Source organism: Xiphophorus maculatus, chromosome 7 (genome assembly GCF_002775205.1).
Source record: "Xiphophorus maculatus strain JP 163 A chromosome 7, X_maculatus-5.0-male, whole genome shotgun sequence".
Lineage (NCBI taxonomy): Eukaryota > Metazoa > Chordata > Actinopteri > Cyprinodontiformes > Poeciliidae > Xiphophorus > Xiphophorus maculatus.
This window is the reverse complement of record NC_036449.1, coordinates 277,148-291,925: the sequence shown is the minus strand read 5'-3', so window position 1 is coordinate 291,925 and position 14,778 is coordinate 277,148.

Genomic DNA, 14,778 nt, shown 5'->3' with positions numbered 1-14,778 from the left:
GGTGTCGCAACAGAATTTGCATTTTTAACAAAGTGGTGTCAAGAGCAGAAGTTCTTATGCCTTTGAATTTAGTGCCATGATTGCCATCGGGTAAAAACTGTTTTTTAGGCGATTTGTCCTGGTTTTTATTGCTCTGTATCTCTTGCCTGATGGCAGCAGCTGGAAGAGACCATGGCATGTAATTAGTTCCAGTATCATTTCAAAGAGCTTTTAGTGCTATCTGTCTGATGTTTCTCCCAGAGTTCGTAGCTCTGTGTCCAGTACAGTAACATATGGCAAATAGTCCGGTTTTGGTCTTGGCATAAACAGGGCAGCAGTAGTGCCTTCGGTTCTACTGCTTCAGAGCGCCGTAAGAATTTCAAAGAGCTGTCCCACCCATTGTTTTTTGCTCAGGTGACAGCGGGGTTTAGGGTTAGGGTGATGATGTCAGAGTATGACGACATAGGATCGTCAGGCATCCAACCAGGATCACTCATACCAAGTTTGGTGTCAATTGACCTTTTTATGTGAACACTATAGCATTTCATTTGTTTTGGCGAGAACGCCAAGTTCGCTGCTCTGCAGCAAACTTCTTTTAACATATACGAAAAGTCAAATTTTTAAAATAACTTTTAAACCCCCATGCCTTAACTGCATTCTGACCAAGAATGAAGCCGATAGGTCGAAATCTCTAGGAGGAGTTTGTTAAAGTTCAATGTGAGTAAAAGTGAAAAATGGCCAAAATTTGACCATCACGTCAGGGGGAGAGCTGTAGAGCTGTTTGGCCACGCCCACTTACGATTCCGTTGAAATCCGAAAATTTTCCTCAGGGGCCAATTTTGGGCCATGTTTAGTGAGTTTTTGAATATGTTAAAGCTTCCAAAAGCCCACACAAAGTGGTTCACATGGGCAATGACAGTGAGACCTGGAGGGGCGTGATTGGGAGGAATGGCCCTCCTGATTTGAACTCGATCAGGAGGGGCCCATGATCAGGTGGTATGTTGTTGGTCTTCTGTGCTTGTCATGGATTGTCCATAACAAACACCAGGTTCAGGCATAAGGGTGTCCATATGTGCACTTGGCACCAGGACACCCCAGGCCGCAGTTTGATGATCGACTTTGTCATTGTTTTGTCGGATTTGCGACCACATGTCTTGGACACTTGGGTGAAGAGAGGGGCGGAGCTGTCCACTGACCACTACCTGGTGGTGAGTTGGTTCTTGTGGTGGGGGAGGATGATGGTCAGACCTGACAGGCCCAAACATGTGAGGGTCTGCTGGGAATGTCTGGCAGAGTCTCCTGAGAGAAGGAGCTTTAACTCCCATCTCTGGCAGAACTTTGAACATGTTCCAGGGGAGGCGGTGGACATTGAGTCTGAATGGACAATGTTCCGTGCCTCCATTGTCAAGGCAGTTTATCAGAGCTGTGACCGCAAGGTTGTTGGTGCCTGTCGCTGTGGAAACCCTTGAACTCGTTGGTGGACGCCTTTGGTGAGGGATGCTGTCAGGCTGAAGAAGAAGTTCTATCAAGCCTTTTTGGCCTGCGAGACCCCAGAAGCAGTTGCTGGGTACTGGCAATCCAAACTCCATGAGGCTTAGGTGGTTGCTGGGGAAAAACTTGGGTGTGGGAGGAGTTTGGAGAGGCCATGGAGAAAGACATTCACATGGCTTCAAGGCGATTCACCTAAAAACCTTCAATTTTCTCAAAAGCCGACAGTGTGCCTTATAATCCGGTGCGCCTTATATATGGACCAATATTGAGCCACAACAGGTCTCGTAACTACGGTAAGCAGCCGCCGACTTCATTTTCCCCCGTAGAAGAAGAAGCGCGCGGTGCAGGCTGGGTTTTGTGTAAAGACCCCAAAATGGCTCCTATTAAGAGACACGCTTATGACGCAAAGTTTAAACTCAAGGCGATCAGTGACGCAGTAGAACACGGGATAGAGCAGCAGCCAGAGAATTTAGCATGAACGAATCAATGGTGCAGAAGTGGAGGAAGCAATAGCTGTTCATTTTGGGAATGAACGGAGTTTTCAGAACGCTGGTTTGTAATCTATTAATAAAGTTTGACTGACTTATCTGACTATTTTGTTGACATTTCCTTTAGCGCAGTTCCATCTAATGGATGCATAACGTAACCCCAGCCTCTACTGGAGCTGGGGTTATAATGCGCCTTATAATGCGCACCGCCTTATATATGAAAAAAGTTTTAAAATAGGCCATTCATTGAAGGTGCGCCTTATATGTGATGTGCCTTATAGTGCGGAAAATACGGTACCTTCCCTGGAAATGTCTTTCCACATTACCATATTTTTCAGACTATAAACCGCTACTTTGTCCCCATGCTTTGAACCATGCGGCTTATAGCCCGGTGCGGCTTATATGTACATTCCCAGTTATTTAAAAAAAAAACTGTAGGTGCGGCTTATAGTAAGATGTGCGCTATATTCCGGAAAGCATGGTATTCTTTTTCTCTTTTAGTTATTTGACAACTTCTCGCTACAGAGCAAACATTCAGGTAATCCTTCCGCATTGGCAATGAATGTAAATGATTCAGTCCAAGAATTGTAGAATCTCTCCTCAGCTATTTTTCTCTTTTCCTCTTTGCTCACCATGGCCCAACACACACCCGTTAGTTTGTTTACAACATCCACCTGCCTCGCGCCCCGCCCAGCTGGAAGAAACGTGTCACAGGCTAAGACGCAAATCTTTGTTGACAAAAATGTTGAAATTTAATATTTATTCTACACATTTTTATAGCATAATTTATAGCATATAGAATGATTGTGTCATGTTTGTCCTCCTACAGAAACCATATTAAAACTAAAAATATATTTCCCACCCCCATATTTTTCCATTTTCAAACATTTTTGAAAAAACTCCAGAGAGCCTTAGGGCAGGGCTAAAGAGCTGTGGGTTGCCAACCCCTGACATAGTTGAACCTCGGATTCAGGAAGAGCAGTGCAGTTTTCATCCTGGTCATGGAACACTGGACCAGCTCTACAACCTCAGCAGGGTCCTGGAGGGTGTGTGGGAGTTTGCCCAACTGGTCTATGTGTGTTTTGTGGGCTTGGCGCAGGTGCTTGATCGTGTCCCTCTGGGAGCCCTGTGGGCTGTTCTCTGGGAGTATGAGGTACCAGGCACTTTGATACAGGCTGTCAGGTCCCTGTATGACTGGTGTCAGAGTCTAGTCAGCATTGCCGGCAGTAAGTCGGGCTCATTTCCGGTGAGAGTTGGACTCCGCCAGGGCTGCCCTTTGTCACCGATTCTGTTCATTACTTTCATGGACAGAATTTCTAGGCGCAGCCAAGGTGATGAGGGGATCCGATATGGTGGCCTTGGGATCTCATCTCTGCTTTTTATGAATGATGTGGTCCTATTGGCTTCATCAGGTTGTGATCTGCAGCTCTCGCTGGAACGGCTCGCAGCCGAGTGTGAACCGGACAGGATGAGGATCAGTACCTAAAAATCTGAGGCCATAGTCTTGAGCCAGAAAAGGGTAGAGTGCTTTCTCCGGGTCGGGTGGGGGGGGATGTCCTGCCCCAAGTGGAGGAGTTTAAGTTTCTTGGGATCTTGTTCATGAATGAGGGAAAAAGGGAGCGGGAGATCAACAGACGGATTGGCGCAGCATCTGCAGCGAAGCGGGCGCTGTACCGGTCCGTCGTAGTGAAGAGAGAGCTGAGTCAAAAAGCAAAGGTCTTGATTTACAGTACAGACCAAAAGTTTGGACACACCTTTTAATTCAATGAGTTTCCTTTACTTTCATGACTATTGACATTGTGGATTCACACTGAAGGCATCAAAACTATGAATAACACATGTGGAAATATGCACTAAACAAAAAAGTGTAAAACAACTGAAAATACCCCTTATATTCTAGTTTCTTCAAAGTAGCAACCTTTTGCTGTGATTACTGCTTTGCACACACTCTGCATTTTCTTGATGAGCTTCAACAGGTAGTCACCTGAAATGGTTTTCACTTCATAGGTTAACCTGCCCTGTCAGGTTAATAAGTGGGATTTCTTGCCTTATAAATAGTTATGAAAATAAAGAAAACCCATTGAATTAGAAGGTGTGTAAAAACTTTTGGTCTGTACTGTACCAGTCAATCTACATACCTACCCTCATCTATGGTCATGAGCTTTGGGTCATGACTGAAAGAACAAGGTCGCGGATACAATTGGCTGAAATGAGTTTTCTCCGTAGGGTGTCTGGCAGTGACGTCAGTAATGCATTAGAAAATAACGAGTTACTGACGTCAGACCACTTTTTTAAAATCCAACACATTACTATGTCAAATCAGGTAATTAGATTAAAGTTACTTATCCAAATCACTGTGCGTTACTATTTTCTTTTGTAATGTAATTTTATTCCCTCTATGTGTCGAGTGAACCCCATTTCTATGCGACAGCAACAGCTGATCGCCACAACAGAAAGGTAAACAATGGAGGAAGTAGAGAGATGCGTGTTTTGTTGCTGAAAAAACAGGAACTATTTTGAGTTTCTGTCGCCAAGTCCGATTATTATAAACAACTTTGGGCTTGTTTTTTCTACAGTCGCTAGCAAATTTAATGAGTCGTGGGCTGCGCTTTTTTGGGCTTGTTTTTGAACGTGATGTTGCTTATTTGGGCTTGGAAATAAGCAGAGACTCATAATAAACTCCAGAATGTGTCTGACATCCAGTTAGTTTTAGTCAGACTCGCCGTGTCCATCATTTCCCGGATGATCCGTCCCACTGGGTTTTTTGTTAATGTCAAGGTAATATTTACTGTAAATGGCGTCAAACTTCACATTGCGCTCCAGAAAACTGCAAACATCGAGACTAATATGAATAGCGCAATAAATGTGAAAACAGCCATGAATGAGCGAGTCCGTAAAGTTTCGCAACTAAACGGCATACTAATTACTTATATTAAGATAAGTGTCACAAATATGTGCAGCAGCCATCTGAGTTGTGGAGCTGCAGGAGGAGCTCTGTGTGCTGCGCTATGACACCAAACGCAGGGCCGTAATACAGAACCTGGAGGCTGATGGGACATGTTCTAAAATCCTATTTATAGTTTTCCAGACAATAATGGAAAACACAAAAACATGCAAAAATTACTAAAGTTTTTTTTTTTTTTTTACTATTATAACCATTAAACAGTCTCCTACACAGCTCAGCCTTATAAGTGGAGACACATTGTTGATGTTACCATTAAGAAATCATTTGCTCAAAAATAAAAATAGAGGGGAAAATGATCTTTTGGAGGAATTGGCATACAAAAGGGATTGACAGTATAAACTGCTTATTCCAAAATGGTACCTTACTGTCATTTCAACAACTTCAAGAATTATACAATCTAAACCACAAAGATTTCTGGAAGTTCCTACAAATCAGGGACTGCCTCACAAAATTAAAGAATCCTGAGGGAACCATACCCACAGAATCACCAATATACACTATGTTTAATAAATTAAAAGATTCCCCAAGACGAGTAAGCCATATTTATAACTATCTGATTGAGAACACTTGTAATACAGGACTTAAAAAGGTATGGGAATCAGAACTAAACAAAAAGTTCACAGAAGAACAATGGGGTGCAATAGTCAAACAAATGTTAAAACCCATGAGAGATGCGCGCTCCAACTTGATACAGTTCAAAATTTTGAATCGATTATATTGGACACCAGTTAAATTATTTAGAGCTAGAATAAGTAACTCTGATATCTGCTGGCGATGTAAACAAAGTCCGGGAGACATGCTTCATATGTTCCTTATGTGTCCGAATCTAATTTCTTATTGGCAGGAGGTTATGGGAAAAATTAACAGCACCCTTAACTCCAACTTACTCTTGACACCTACATTGGGACTTCTGAACTACTTAGAATCAGTGGTGGGAAGTAACGAAGTACAAGTACTTCGTTACTGTACTTAAGTACAATTTTCGTGTATCTGTACTTTACTTAAGTAGATTTAATAATGGATACTTTCTACTTTTACTCCACTACATTTAACAGTAAGTATCTGTACTTTCTACTTCACTACATTTCTATATAGCGTTTCGTTACTCGTTACATCCAAGACGCATTTCAGTTTTTTGATTTGTTCGTTAGTTTGAAAGTATCCAATGGCGAGAGCAGAATCAGTCCGTTGAACCAATCCAAAGCGGGAAATAACCACTAGGCCCTCCCTCAAGAAGAGCAGCACAGTACGCAGGACCTGCAGAATCATTAACTCCCAGAATGGAGTCCAAGGATAGTTATCCTCCAGAAGACCTGCCCCACCCATGGCCTTATTTAAAAGATTTCTTTGAAATAACTGGGTCAAAAAACGCTTCCTGGAGATTCCAATGCCGCCTTTGCCTTCCCCGAAAGCATGAAATTCTATCTTTCAAAAATTCACCATCAAATTTGAAAAAACTTATTGAGGTAAGTTAAGTTGCTAAACGCTATCGATGTTAAATTAATTTGTGTTAGTGAAGTTTTATGTAATCTTAGCAAGCTTTTTGTTGAACTCGACTGCAGTAAATAAATACGATTACTGTATATTGTTATAAGCTAACATGAACTTGCAAGTAACAGCATTGCTCATTAAAATGGTACATTACTGATTTATTAAAACTAAATACGATAGGTACACTTAATGACATTATATAAGCCGTTAGGTATTATGGTCGGCAAGTACTTTTACTTTTAATACTTAAGTAGTTTTAAAAGCTTGTACTTTCTTACTTTTACTTAAGTAAAATAATAATGTGGTACTTTGACTTTTACTTGAGTAAATTTTTGTCTGTGTATTTGTACTTTTACTTAAGTACATTGTATGAGTACTTTCTCCACCACTGCTTAGAATAGGAACAAAGGAAGCAAAATGGTTAAAAATTGCCCTCACCACGGCTAAGCGAGTTATATTAAGACACTGGAAAGGTCAAAATATCCCTACCTGTACAGAATGGTATGCAGCACTTTTAGAAACCGCCTCTTACGAACGACTCATACACAAAATAAACGGTCAGATTGAGGAGTATCAGAGTACATGGGAACCATTCTTAAAACCAGAGAGATAAGGCTCAAACACTATTGGTCCAGAATAAAAGATGCAGTGTGTTTGAACTTTTTGTTTACTTTATTTTAATTTTATTTTAGTATATTTTCTTTTGCTTTAGCTTCTTTTGTTGGCTGGGGTGGGGGGAGTATGGGAGGGGTGGGGGGTGGAGTGGGGGGGTCAGAGGGGAAAATGTTAAAACTCAGATCCTTCTCTGTATAACTACTTAATGTTGTATACTTTACAGTACCGGTATTGTGAACATCGGTTTCACTGTATGTTTACTTGTTGAAGGATTTAATAAACATTGAAAATTGAAAAAAAAAGAAAAAGAAATAATTTGCAAGTATTGGCAAAGCTCAATGTAAGATGGCAGAGGGTTGTTGTCAGAAACCCCCGACAGTAACTAAAAAAGTTACTTTTATTGTAACTTAGTTACTTTCCAAATCAAGTAATCGGTAGTCTAACTAAGTTACTTTTTCAAGGTGTAATTAATAATCCAATTAAAGTTACTTTTTCAAAGTAACTATGCCATCACTGGTGTCTGGCCTCTCCCTTAGAGATATGGTGAGAAGCTTGGTCATCCAGAAGTGACTGAGAGTAGAGCTGCTGCTCCTTCACATCGAGAGGAGCCAGTTGAGGTGGCTCGGGCATCTGGCTAGCATGCCTCCTGGACAGCATGTAATAAATAATTGTTGCTTGAAATAATTTTACAAACTATTGAATTGGTTGGATTCATTTTTTCACAACTCATGAATTTTTAATTCAAGTCTGTGACTTTTACTCTTGAGGTTGGATTTAAGTGTTTTTGAATATAGTGACACTTTTACTTTGTTTGACAGGTAAAACTAAAAATAAATAGGAGAGATATGTCTTCCTCATAGTATCATACCATTAGCGGCCTTAAGCCTTTTGTTAGTGTAGTCCAAGCAAGTGCAACTATCAGCCGCTCAAATGTTTAGGCTTACAGTAATCCATCCATCTTCAGCTTCTGGGAAAGTTACAGTTAAGAAACTAAGCTGAAAACAATCTTCCCCAGCCCCCAGGTTTTGATTCAAGGTCTTTTATTTTAATAGAAAGGAGGGGGCTTGAAATGGGGGCAATGGCAATGAGGTACTCTAACTTCACTAACTACTTAAGTTAGATTTGGAGCACAAGACTTTGGCTGGCTAGGGCTACTCTGTTTTTTGATGAGGGAAGACCCCAGTTCTCCAGTGACGCCTCTCGGTCATTTCTGGCCCAGCAGGTGTAGTAGACACTGGGATGGTAGACTCAGGAATGGAGTGGAGGAAGTTTGGGAGGTGGCATCTATTGAAGTCGAGAACCCACAGTAGTAGAGTCTTTGGCGGTGGAATATTGGGCCTTGCAGGCAAGGTGGGTACCTTCACGTTCTCCTCCCCTGCTTTGATTGGTCTCATTCTTTACCCTAAAGTGTTCAGGGCCATTAAAAAAACAGAGTTTCCAGCAAATAAGATGCAAAAGGGGAGTAGTATTATGATTTATACTCCATTAGGCACAATATTGTCATTTGAGACAGTATATTGTTTATATGACATCCCTTTTCAGATGCTGGGAAACTCATAGCTACCTAGGAATGGTGCAGAATGAAGTCCAAAATGATTGATCCTGCTGGCAGATTCAAGTTCACAGTAATGTCAATAAACATTTCTCTTCTTATTGTTGATAGGGATATAAATCATGTTTGACATAACATCTTGTCATAAAATGATTTTTTTTTCTTTTTGCAAAGTTTATTTTGACTCGAAATCAAACTTCTTGATTGAGTGAAAATCCCTTTTAAATTCAAATCTGCCAGGAATGTGAAAAGTTTTGAGCTTAACTGTAAGTATGGTGATGGTGGCAGTGGTGGTTTCTGATATGAGTGATGAGGGCAACCGTCCAGAGGTGCCACCTCAACCAGAACCTTCAACCAGAAGGTTCTGAATCTCAACTGTGACTAATATCCCATCTCATCTTCCCCTCCCCCCACCTTCCACTAACCTAGGACCGCCTCTGTATGGTGGTGAATGACTCCAATCTGATTTTTCCTGCAGTGTGTGAAAGCCTCTCAACCTTGCCTCCTGACCCTCATTCTGTGAGAGAAGATAATTGCTTGTCAGGAATAAATAGAGAGATTAATGAATTCATTAGTGCTGGGAAGTTTACCTTTTCAGAACAGCACTTACAGCTGTGACACATCACGCCTATTGTTTTACCATCTATTTAGCCTTGAACAATAATATTCACATAACAAATTGCCTCCTGCACTCATGTAAAGCACCCAGAAACTGTCCTTATCTTTGAATTTAGCACTAATCCAGACAAAAGCTTTTTAAGTCCAGCTCCTTCATCATAATTACTTTTGTAAGATCTTGTGCCTGTTTGAGGTAGAACAAGACAAGGCACATTAATCTACATTAGCAGTAAATACTCAACCACTTGATGTATGCAAATGTTACTACTGCGCCAGAACTTGAGCAGCTTTTATTGCAAATATGTAATAATGCATAAAGACTGTAGAGAACTTCTCGTTTCTTCAAAATTTCTTGCAGATACACCACTGTCATCACCAGGTGGTGCAGCCTCAGAGCCACTTGCTAAGCTGCTAATACCCACTTGATGAGAATCACCTAGAATTATAACTAAGCTGCATATCCCTCAAAGGAGTTAATTCAGGTTTACTAGTAGTAAAATGACAAGTAAATGGAAAAATACAAATACATATAGACTGTACAGTAAGGCAATATTTACAACTTAAGGAAAAATACTATAGTTATTAAAAATGGTTAAAGAATGTACAAAATTCCCATTTATTTTGTGCATAAACTACAGTCTACAAGAAATTGAAAAACTGCAAATGACAACAGGGATGTAAACATGTGTTTGAGTTCAATAGGACCAGTGATGATAATAAAATCCTACAACTGTTGGGATGAAGGACCTGTGACACTCCATGCAACTAGGATACAGTAGGAGCTCTTCAGTTCTGCAACAGTGTCATGTATAGCATGGGGGAGGGTTAGGGTTATGACATGATGGCACTCTGACAGCTAAAGGAGGAACAGCTTATCCTGCTGTTGCTCTCATCCTTACTGATAATTTTGCCTTTGAGTTATTTTTAGTCACAGTTTTTACAGTTATATTCACATTATCGACATCATAACTGGATTACTTCTAACATAAGTACTGTGGGATTTTCTTACTTTTATTAAGCCCGAGCAGTTAAGCACTGCAAAGGCCTATTGTAATTGTAGTGTTTCTTATTCTTATGCTTCCGTCAAATGAATCGGCATTTTGGGGGCTTTATCAAGTCTGTGTGAAAATTACGTAATTTAAGGACGAAACGGCTCAACAGTGCCACCTGGCATCTTTCAAAAAACCCTCCACATTGACCGTAGTTTATCATAGAGACATGAAATTTGGTTCACCTGTAGAGCTCCTCAAGATGCACAGAAAATTCAATTAATGTCATAGTGCAAGTCAAATTGGAAGTCGGCCATTTTGTATTGAAGTTCCGATTTTGACCCCATTTTGACCGTTTACAGCCTTCGCATTTGATCGAACTCCTCCTAGGGATTTCGATCGATCGGCTTCAAACTTGGTCAGATTGTTCATATGTCATAGCCGATTAAAGGTTATCAAAATGGTGAGTTTTCGTGCATGCTGAAAGGGTGTTACCAGGGGTCAAAGTTCACCTACTTGCCATGAAACAGGAAACTGTTGTATCTCCTACACAAAAACCAGTGAGTACCAAACTTTCAGTGATTGATCATCATTGGGGCCCTGCAATACCAAATGGTCAAATGATGGCATCACTTAAGCCATGCCCCATGAACAGAAAGTGTCATGTTTTACTTTGAATGGTCTCTATCTGACCCCTTTGACTTAATCAACATTAAACTGTGTGCAGACACAGAAAACATGTTGGTGTGACTGGGTGTCCAACACCAATGGATTTCGGTGGAGCAGGTGGGTGTGGCGAAGTAACCTGTAATGCCGTTGCCATACGTTTGGCTCTAAATGCCACAGTTTTGAGCCGAGCTCCACCAAACTCACTGGAATCGATCCTTATCCATCCGAGACAGGAACCACAACAACCACAACAATCTTTGGCGTGCGTGGCCTAATTTCTCTACAGCGCCTCCTCAAATATTTTAAATGATCAGCCCCAAGACATGGTTTAACCCAGAATTATAAAACTTAGTACACATCTGAATCTTGTCAGGACCAACAAAAAAGTCTCTTGGAGCCATGCTCCCAACAGGAAGTCGGCGATTTTGGATCAAAGCCACCATCATGTCCATTTTATTGACATCATATCTGATCAAACTCGTCCTACAGCTTTTTACGTGCAGACTTCAAAATCACTCAGCACAGTCTTGAGGCATAGTAGGTTAAAAGTTATCCTACAGTTTTTTATACATCAAAGCATGTGGGTGTGGCTAAGTGTCAAACTTTGACTATTCACCATGAAAGATCAAGGTGCAATAACTTCCACAGGTCAGATGTAGGTCAGAGCTACATCAGACTTTCCATGTCTCATTACAGACCAACCCTGATCACATTCACATGGTCAACTCTTGACATCACCTAAGCCCCGCCCCCTTACAATAGGAAGCCACCCGTTTTTTTCTTCTGGATGTTTTACTTTTATTCTATGATTCATATGGGTTTAATCCTGTGCCAACTGACATAAAATGACATGATGATCAATTCTGTCAATACTGACTGCTGGCTTAAACTTTTGGGTGTGGCAGAACGGCGAATTTCACTCCCTCGCCGTTTGTATACAGTCGTCTCTAAATCACACAGACATCATCTGATTTGCACCAAACTTGTTATGATTAACTCTTGTGGAGCTCTACAGAGTCCAATAGCATTACATTGTGATTTCACTCCACTGCACCCCCTAGGTTAATCTATCAGCTATATCTCCTCACTAAATCGACCGATCTGCACCAGATTTTGGGTGCGTTGTCAGGGAGCGCTGCCGAACGCATCAATGTGTATCTCGCCTGGTGGACGGGTGCAGGAACTGCATGTCAGCCTGAGCTTCTGAGGCGGCCCTGCTATGAGGCCGGAGCGGCGCTGAGCTGCAGCTTTAATTTTTACCTTACTTTTCTTCACCTCCAAGTTGAACCAGGGTAAAATGCTTCTGGCCAACCCCAGGGACCTAAACAGTATTATACAATGACTCCAGTCAATAGAAATTAAGATTCAACAGCTGGAAGTGGACTTTGAGATAAACGCTGCCTGTGGAAATGAAACAACTCTTCCTCAAATCATACGCCCCGCAACAAGCAGCTCTCCCTGGGAGGCTCAGGGTGCCAAGCCGAAACAAAAGTTTCACACTGCAGATCCCATGAGACGACTAACAGGGAGAACTCTTCACCTAGATGAATCAGCGTGGCTGGCTCTGAGCCGAAACCCACTTTCAACTTCAACAACCAAAACGGCTCCACCCACCCCGCTGCCAAGGACAAAGCGACCAGCCCGAGCCTCAAAACATTCGGACTCTGTGGGAATCCCACTGAAAAACAGATTTTCTGTACTTCAGCCTGAGCCTCTGAAGGAAACCTCACCTTCAAACATCAACAATGAGGAACGACCAAAACATCTGTAGAGGAATATAATTATATTAATAGTTATGTTGTTTGGTGGGTTCGCACTAAGATATGTTTTAATCTAAAAGAAATGTATTGTGTCAAATGGATTGGGATTATGTAAGTGCGGAAATACTCTTTATGGAGTTGTTTTTTACTGAGGAAATCTTGGCGCCATAAAAGGTCAATCTGACTTAGCCTCCCAACTTTCCTGGCATGCGAAGCCGAAGTGAGATGGAAAGAATGTCTGGGAAATAAACTGTTTGGATAGATAAGAATAATAATTGGCTTGTTTTGCACCTTTGAAACGGAGCAGATGTTGGAGGTCAATAGGTCTGAATATTCCCAAAGAAACTCCAATACACACTCATTTAAAAGCTGATGGAATTCATACGTACGTCAAACACGGGCAGTAATGCTATTGGTCAAAACTTCCCAACTTACACCAATGAAAATGAGATTCTATAAAACAAACTGACTCTAAGAATATGGGGAGATTTGACTTTGTACTGTAAGATGATCTGTGGAACAGTGTAATAAATCTCCACCCGCCGTGACCTGCAGTAAACGGACTCATTTCTGAGTATTACTTCTTATCTATAAATATAATTAAGAGTTAAGACCTTTTTCAATCCTACAAATGGTGACCCCGACGTTTGATTTGAACAACAAAAAAGGTCAAGAGGAAGAGAAAGGTCACGCTCCAGACCAAGGCGGACAGAGAGCCGTCTGGGCCCACAAAAAAAAAACAACTCAGAAAAGAGGTAAGGTTTTTATCTCTTTTGCTTGTTAAATACAGAACGGTTCCTGTCTGCTGCGGTCTGAAGTGCTAAAAGTGAGATGAAGTTCTTTTCTGCGGGCCAGAGATGAGTATCTATCTTTGCGCAAAGATTGAGCTGCCAAAACTTCTGACAGACAGATATCGTTCCCTTAAAAAAAAAATGGGTTCAGACAATTCAAATAGAAGCTGAAGTGAACCCGACAAGGATCAGTTAAGAAGTTCCTATCCTAAACACCAGGATTAATTTCAAGGGGGGTCAGCAGGTTAAAGGTTAGAACAAATAGATTTAGTTTAAGAACTTTGTCACAATAATGCTTATATTTTAAACAGTTGATATTAAAAACAGAACTATTTGTTTGAATTTAACCAGATTTAGTCTTTAGTATGGTTATATAACATGAACCTCACACATAGAAAATATACCTACGGATAAAACATTCAGGAATTATCTTAGGAAAACTTAGGAATGTCGTTGAACTCTACAATAGGTTGTTTATTTGCACACTTTCAACAACAGACAAATATGCACCTTGCTTTACTTAAAATTTCGATCTCGGTATCTATATTTAATATTATGTAAGGATTTGGAAATTTTATATTAATGCCAAAATATCATGGTTTTGTTAGGTTGGTTATCAAATTGTTTCTGTAACTAAAACTGTCGATAAAAATAAGTTTATCTCTGACATCAATCTGAACCTTGTTTGTAGCTGCCAAACAATAAAATATACTGCCAGGAAAGCAAATTATGGAAGACCATCCATCCATCCATCCATCCATCCATCCATCTTCTTCCGCTTATCCGAGGTCGGGTCGCGGGGGTAGCAGCTTCAGAAGGGAGGCCCAGACTTCCCTCTCCCCGGCCACTTCTTCTAGCTCTTCCGGGGGAATCCCGAGACGTTCCCAGGCCAGCCGAGAGACATAGTCCCTCCAGCGTGTCCTGGGTCTTCCCCGGGGCCTCCTCCCGGTGGGACGTGCCCGGAACACCTCACCAGGGAGGCGTCCAGGAGGCATCCTGACCAGATGCCCAAGCCACCTCAACTGGCTCCTCTCGATGTGAAGGAGCAGCGGCTCTACTCTGAGTCCCTCCCGGATGACTGAGCTTCTCACCCTATCTCTAAGGGAGAGCCCAGCCACCCTACGGAGGAAACCCATTTCGGCCGCTTGTATCCGCGATCTCGTTCTTTCGGTCATGACCCAAAGCTCATGACCATAGATGAGGGTGGGAACGTAGATCGACCGGTAAATCGAGAGCTTCGCTTTTTGGCTCAGCTCTCTCTTCACCACGACGGACCGGTACAGCGCCCGCTTGACAGCAGACGCTGCGCCAATCCGCCTGTCGATCTCCCGCTCCCTTCTTCCCCCATTCGTGAACAAGATCCCGAGATA